This window comes from Camellia sinensis, chromosome 15 (assembly GCF_055761805.1).
Source record: "Camellia sinensis isolate YWXY chromosome 15, ASM5576180v1, whole genome shotgun sequence".
Taxonomy (NCBI): domain Eukaryota; kingdom Viridiplantae; phylum Streptophyta; class Magnoliopsida; order Ericales; family Theaceae; genus Camellia; species Camellia sinensis.
In genome coordinates, this window is record NC_138975.1 from 10,617,981 (window position 1) to 10,626,038 (window position 8,058).

Genomic DNA, 8,058 nt, shown 5'->3' on the forward strand with positions numbered 1-8,058 from the left:
TTATTGTTGTATTTATCGATGACATATTGATTTACTCCAAAAGTATAGAACAGCATGAACATCATCTGAGACTTGCCCTACAAACCTTAAGGGAACAGAAACTGTATGCTAAACTGTCTAAATGTGAATTTTGGCTTGACCATGTTATGTTTTTGGGGCATGTTGTTAGCAAAGATGGAATTTCTGTTGATCCGCAGAAAATTGAAGCTGTAGTGAACTGGCCTAGACCAACAAATGTGACTGAAGTCCGAAGCTTTTTGGGATTGGCTGGATATTACAGAAGATTTGTCAAAGATTTCTCCAAAATTGCCCTACCATTGACTCAGTTAACACAAAAGGGGACATCATTTGACTGGACCGACCAAAGAGAATCTGCTTTCCAGGAGTTGAAAACTCGACTTGTGACTGCACCAGTTCTTACCTTACCTTCAGGTACGGATGGTTATACTGTATTTAGTGATGCTTCTCATAAGGGTCTGGGGTGTGTTTTAATGCAGAATGGGAGAGTTATTGCTTATGCTTCCCGACAACTGAGACCACATGAAAAGAACTACCCGACCCATGACCTGGAACTTGCTGCAGTGGTGTTTGCACTGAAAATCTGGCGTCACTATCTGTACGGGGTGACATGTGAAGTATACACCGACCATAAGAGTCTGAAATATTTCTTTACACAGAAAGAACTGAATATGAGACAGCGAAGATGGCTAGAACTGATTAAAGACTATGACCTACAAATTTTGTACCATCCGGGAAAAGCCAATACCGTTGCCGATGCATTGAGCCGGAAATCGATTAGAAACTTAGCCTGTTTGCTTACCGGACAGAAAGAGTTGCTTTGTGACCTTGAAAAATCTGAAATTGAAATTGTTTTGAGAGAACAAGGTGGAACCTTGGCTGCTATTTCTGCTCAACCAGCACTGATTGAAGAGATTAAAGAAAAACAGCAATTGGATGATTTCTTGAAGAAGATCATCGAAGAAAGAGAATCTAAACCGAGACCGGGATTCAAATTTGAGAACAATGTACTGAAATTTCATGAAAGACTGTGTGTACCAAATGATACTGAACTGAAAAGAAGAGTTCTGCAAGAAGGCCACAATTCGAAATTGTCTATCCACCCGGGGAATACGAAAATGTACCAAGATTTGAAACAGAATTTCTGGTGGCCGGGAATGAAGAAAGAAATTGCTGATTTTGTATCCAAATGTCTTCATTGCCAACAGGTCAAAGCTGAACATCAACGACCTGCCGGACTATTGCAACCCCTACCCATACCAGAGTGGAAATGGGAGCATATCACGATGGATTTTATCGTTGGATTACCTCACTCCAGAAAAGGTATGGATTCCATTTGGGTTATTGTTGATAGACTGACTAAATCTGCTCACTTCTTACCTGTCAAGACAATTTATAATGCGGATAAATTGGCCGTGATTTATATTGATGAGATTGTGAGACTGCATGGAGTGCCTGTGTCTATTGTTTCTGACAGGGATTCGAAGTTTACATCGAGGTTCTGGCAGAGCCTACAGACTGCATTGGGTACTGAATTGAGGCTGAGTAGTGCCTATCATCCTCAGACAGATGGACAGTCAGAAAGGACCATCCAAACTCTGGAGGATTTACTGAGAATGTGTGTCCTTGATTTTCAGGGAAACTGGGAAAGCCATTTGCCCTTAGCTGAATTCGCCTACAACAATAGCTATCATTCAAGTATTGGCATGGCGCCTTTCGAGGCATTGTATGGCAGAAAATGTAGATCTCCGATTTGCTGGGCAGAAGTTGGAGATGGGCCTTTGCTTGGGCCCGAAATTGTATATGAAACGACTGAGAAAGTGAAACTGATACAACAGAGACTGAAAACTGCGCAGAGCAGACAGAAGAGTTATGCCGATGTTAGAAGACGGGACAGAGAGTACGAAGTAGGTGATCATGTTTTTGTGAAAGTGACACCGATGAAAGGCCAGACTCGTTTTGGAGTCAAAGGCAAGTTAGCGCCGAGATATGTCGGACCGTATGAGATTACTGAGAAAATCAATCCGGTGGCGTATCAAGTCGCGCTCCCTCCTGAAATGGAGCATATGCATAACGTCTTCCACGTCTCTATGTTGAGAGACTACCTTCGGGATCCTTTCCATGTAATAGAGCCTACTCGTGTAGTGCTGAGTGATGACTACACTTACGAGGAACGGCCTATACAGATTGTTAACAGACGGATCAAGAAACTGAGGAACAAAGAGATCCCGTTAGTGAAAGTTGACTGGCAGAACCATGGTGGCGTGTATGCCACTTGGGAAAGGGAATATGACATGGCTAAACGATATCCTGAACTGTTTCCACTGAATCCTGTTTTCTTCCAGAATGAAGGTAACTCGAGTTTAGAGGACTAAACTCTTTATAAGGAGGGGAGACTGTAACAACCCTCGTACTGTTTACTGATTTATGACCGATTGATTACCGTTAATCACCGATTACTGTTAAACGAAGCTGATAATGACTGATAACTAACTGATAATCGAACTGAATGAAATACTGAACCGACTGACTGAAGTTGAAACTGAATTGACTGAGTATATGTTAGTTAATTGCATTCTATCTGTTTGATTGTCTGATTATCTGTTCATGTTTATATGTTTAAACTGCTATTTGAAGGCCTTATCGGCGGCCGAACTAGAAACCGATTGATGTTACGTGACCCTCATATTTAATGTGATTTTATGGTATAAGTATCTGAAAATTGATTAGGTATGATTAAATTAGATTAAAATAAGCCAATTGAAGAGTTGGACTTAATTACCGTTTTGCCATTGAGTGGGCCACTATCTCACACACATACTTGAGCCAAGAACAACATTTCCTCAGCCATTTTCCTTCTCATTGCCGACCAAGAGGGAAGAGAGGAGAGAGAGTGAGAGGAATTGAATTCTACCTTGGGTTTTGCTTGGAGAATTGAAGGAATTGAAGTATAGATTGCATATTTGAGCTCCTAGTCTTCTAATTCAAGCTCTAGGTAAGGATCTTATCTTCTTATTGATGCTATTGAACTAGTTCTTGCATGGTTCATGCTTCATTGTAGAACTAAGTCATGATTTGGGTCATTAATGGTGAATTGAAGCTCATTTCTTGCATGCATGGTTGAATTAATGAGTTTTGAGTTGAATTCATGGTAAATGGTTACATGCATGTCCATGTTGTAAGAGTAGACCATGTTTTCATCTTGTTTTGAAAAGAATGAGCTCATTTGAACAAGCTTTGAAGCTTTGATTTGGTTTAAATCCTTGCATGTTTGCATGTTCTTCATATTCTTGAAAATGGGTTTGAATATGGTTCTAATTGACTCACCTTTGGGGCTTGAATTCATAAATTGAGCTTTGAAACTTGTTATACATTGAATTTAATGATGTTTTCCAGAATTTGGGCCCAAGAGGTCGAGTTTGGAGTGGTTGAATGCTTGGTTTGAGCTTGGGAGGCAAATCTGGAAATTCCAGATTTGGCTTCCTCGCTCGAGCGAAGGATTCCCCGCTCGAGCGAGCACCTTTGTCCAGGGCTCCGCTCGAGCGACCATCGAGCGACCATCGCGCGTAAAATTTCAGCATCTAGTACTTTTACTGTTTTGCAGACTGCTCGAGCGAAGGATTCCTCGCTCGAGCGAAGCCTTTGATTTTGGACTTACGCTCGAGCGTAGAAAGTCTCGCTCGAGCGAGGCTCCTATTTTCAGCAAACTTTGCGAAATGTTTTCTAAGTGTATTTTTGTATCCTCATCCCATCCTAGGCATTCTTAGGCCTAGTTTAAGGCACCTTGATGAGGATATCATTGTAGAACACACCAAGGCAAATTAGGGATTAAGTTATGAGATTTCCCAACTGTGTAGCTTAGTGTGTTCAACCTGTGAACTGTGTAGGGTTGGCAACTGGGGAGACACGCTCTAGCATACTGTAGCCCAGAACTCTGTGAGTAACAATTGTGTAAAGATATGTTCAACTGATTATCTTCTGAATACTGAACTGAACTGTTTACTGAACTGGTATTATTTACTAAATGAATGTATGTCCTTTATTTCTGAACTGTACTGTGGCATCCTTAGTATCTACGGTTTACTGTTACTGTTACTGTCACAGAGATCTCTGTCGGTTTCCTTGTGGAACCACTACTGTTTACTGACTGATGGCCATCATTACTGTTCGGTCTTTTAAGACCTACTGTTACTGTTATGCTAATGGATGTACCACATATGACTGTTTACTGTACTGAGCAACTGAATTACTGATTGAAATGAACTGTTTTCATTACTGTAAGGACATTCATTCTAAACCCCTTTACGCTTTATGTTATTCACTGGGCTTTAGCTCACTGCTCATATATATATGTAGGTGTACAGGCACCAGACCGCAGCTAGAGGCGTCAGGGTTACTCCAGTTTTGTCAAGCCAGCCTTTGTGCCTCACTGCGAGGTTCCGAGCCTACTGTTAAGGCTTAGGGGTGTTTTAGAATTTCCCCCTTTTTGTACTGTTTCACTGTTTTGTATAGACTGACTGTTTACTGTACTGTTATACAGGGATTAGGTCCTTGTACTGTGTGACTGTTAATTTTGTATACTGTGTTGTACAGACGGAATGTTTTCTGTACTGTTATGTGGGGTTGAGTCCCTAGTTAAGTGGATGTGAATATTGTGTATACTGTTCTGTACTGTTTTTGTATAATGTATGAAAAGCCTTTTTGCATACAGACTGTCACAGCTCAATGGACACTATTTATTTACTGTATTGGCTTCCGCCAGGCCCTGTACTCTGTTTCACTGTATTACTGTTCAGCAGGCCTTCGGTAATCTCGGATTACTGGCCGGTTACGGTGCTAAACCCATAGGGCCGGGTTTGGGTCGTGACAAATGCCTAATCTTCCCCACCACGAGATGCTGTCACGTGTACGACCACGATTCACTGCCCCCTTCCCCTACCCTGTCTTTTCCACTTCAAGTCATCACGTGATGCGCCGCCTCTCAAGCCCCGCACCTCGCCACCTCACCTTTCGCGGTTGGCCCTTCTCAAGGTCGGTCCCTCCCCTCGGCTACTCTTTGCGGTCGGCCCTCCTCATGATCGGTTCCTCCACTCGGCTACCTTTCGCGGTCGGCCCTTCTCAAGGTCAGTCCCTCCACTCGGCTACCCTTCGCCGTCGACCATCCTCACGATCAGTCCCTCCACTCGGCTACCCTTCACGGTCGGCCCTCCTCACGATCGGTCCCTCCACTCGGCTACCTTTCGCGATCGGCCCTCCTCACGATCGGTCCCTCCACTCGGCTACCCTCCGCGGTCGGCCTTCCTTATGGTCGGTCCCTCCACTCGGCTACCCTTCGCGGTCGGCCCTCTTCATGATCGGTCCCCCCACTCGCAAGGTTTTGAAACCCGGACCGGACCAGCCGGTTCAACCGGTGACCGGATGGGGTTCCGGTCCGATTAGCCCTCTTAAACCGGCCAATTGCAAAAACTGGACTATTTATTGAAAACCGGTGAACCCACCGGTTAAACGAACGAACCGGTTGACCCGATCACGGGTTGATCGAACTTGTCCGGCTCCTTTTTTTTTTTTCTTTCTTTTCTTTCTTTCTTATTATATATATATATATATATTATATATATATATAAAATATAAGAATATAAGAAAATTTTAATTTGAAACTCTTTTTTAAGGGTCTCCTCTTGTGAGGAATCCCATTAAGAGTTTTGATGAAATTATTGTGAAAGTCTTCACCTATTTATAAGAAAAAAATTCTTTCAAAAAGACTTAAGAAATCCATGTGGGATTCAATCAAATGTATTGGAGGGAATATTGAAATTTTGATATCCGTCCAAAAATTTTGCTCTCCTTTCAATCAAATTATTTGAATTAAAATCATATGGAGGGAATATTAAATATTTGATTTCATCTTCCAAAATTGAAATTAATAATATTTCAAAATATATTATTATATTTTTTAGTAAAAAAAATATTAAGACAAATATTTAAGATAATTTAATATTTTTAATTTATAATTTTATTGCTTATATTTTTATTTAAATATAATTTTAATATATTTATTACGTCACGGTTCAATTCCGGTTCAACCCGACGGTTGAACCGGTGACCCGTCCACCCGATCCTTTTTCCGGTTCGTTCACCGGTCCGATTTTTAAAATATTGCCCACTCGGTCACCCTTCGCGGTCGGCCCTCCTCACGGTCGGTCCCTCCACTCAGCCACTTCTGGTCGGTCGTTCCTTTCCCTCGACCTTCAACCCCCATCTTTCTCATTATTCCCTTCGTTGGACTAAAGCTGCACTTGGGAATGGGGACTACTGACGTGGGTAGTGTCACGACCCGCTCCCCGTACCCAAGGGTTAGGCATCGTGATGGCCAGTAATTGAGGTTACCTCTGGCCAAATCTTTAAACAAATTAATAAACGCAAGCGGAAGAAATATTTAAATAAGGGTACTAAAATAATCATTGGAGCTTCTATTTTTATTACAAAAGGTATTGACCAAAAAGGCCGATTTTTACATAAAAAAAAAATACATCAACAAAGGTGCTTTGTGCCTATCCCACACGCTGTCCCGACATGTCACCTGAAAGTGGTAAAAAAAACTATAAGCTCATGGCAAAGTGAGAAATATTATACTAAGAGTATAAGGCATAAAATTCACCATGGATAATTAGTTAGGCCAAAAAGAGCTTGATACATATAACACGAAAATCATTTGATATATACATCAGATCATTTCACATATAATACGGAAATCACTATACAACCATAACCACGGTACATCACTAAGTGCCAAGCACTACACTGGTCAATGGATCCACGACAAACACTGGACCACAAAGTGGTCAATCACTAAGCCAATGGTTATTTAAGTCCCCCAAGGCATGGGACTCACTAAGCCAATGGTTATTTAAGTCCTCCAAAGCATGGATTTCCGTGGTGGTACTTACAAAACATATTTTCATATAAGGTCATAGCCAAATATTCTTTAAGAGGAAAACAGACATATCCATGGGTTTCCTTTAAAGCAATTAGGGTTCAGACAATAATCCACGTGACTGAAACCTTTATAAAACATAACTTTTATAAATATACTAATAAAGCATAACTTGTATAAAATAGATTTTGGTAAGTCAAAACATAAGTAAAATACATTTTGGTAACTCAAGGTATAATATAACTTACCTTAACTTTAATATCTTACTTTTTATTTCCACTATCAAAGTCCTTTTTAGCTTCCACTATTCTTTCCTTTCTTCCTCTCTTTTCTTTCCTTTCCTTTCTCTCTTTCTTTTCTTTCCTTTTCTTTCTTTCCTGCCCTCTTTTCTTTTTGGGCACTTCGCCCCTTATATGCAAAGGCAGCCGTGGGCACCAAGCCACGGCTTGCCACGTGTCACTTCTCCATTCGCTTATCATTAATTCGTTCTTATCCTTAATAGATATTTAAGATAATTACCTTTTGACCCAATGTTTTAATATAATTATATAAATAATTTAATTCTTAGTTAAATTACACTATATCTTATACTAATAGAAAATAAGTTATTTATTTTAGTACCACACCCATTATTATTATTATTTATATTATCTATATTATTATTATTTATATTTTGACCCCTAAACTTTTAATAATTATATTATTTTATAAAATTACACATAATAATATACAATAAATTATATATTTTCCGAACCGAGATTAAATAATATTAGTATAAATTCTACATAACAATTAAAAATATGGGTTGTTACAGGTAGGCCCATAAAGGCCATAACCCACTATGAACAACCCAAGCCTACCACTTAGGGCCCAATACATAACCCAACTGATAAGGCCTAGCACCATCTGGAAGTCAACATGGCATGAAGGACCAATGATATTCAGATACGTGGCAAGTAAAGCGCAAGTCACATCAGCAGACAAAGATCTGCAAAGTTATTGCCCCTGCACATCGCCATTAATGCAGCCCCTCACTGCATTTATTACGACAACACCTCTCCATTGGGACAGCATGCTCTCACCCTGAACAAGGTAAGCTACAACAT

At 40.5% G+C, this 8,058-nt stretch overlaps 1 long non-coding RNA gene across 1 annotated transcript; it reads right to left on the minus strand.

Moving 5' to 3' along the window:
* Window positions 1-6,451: 6,451 nt before the first annotated feature.
* Window positions 6,452-7,343, minus strand: LOC114308970 (uncharacterized). The gene is made up of 2 exons (XR_003645643.2): window positions 7,201-7,343; window positions 6,452-6,598 (listed from the first exon to the last, which is right to left on the minus strand). It is a non-coding gene; the product is annotated as an uncharacterized LOC114308970 (long non-coding RNA).
* Window positions 7,344-8,058: the final 715 nt, after the last annotated feature.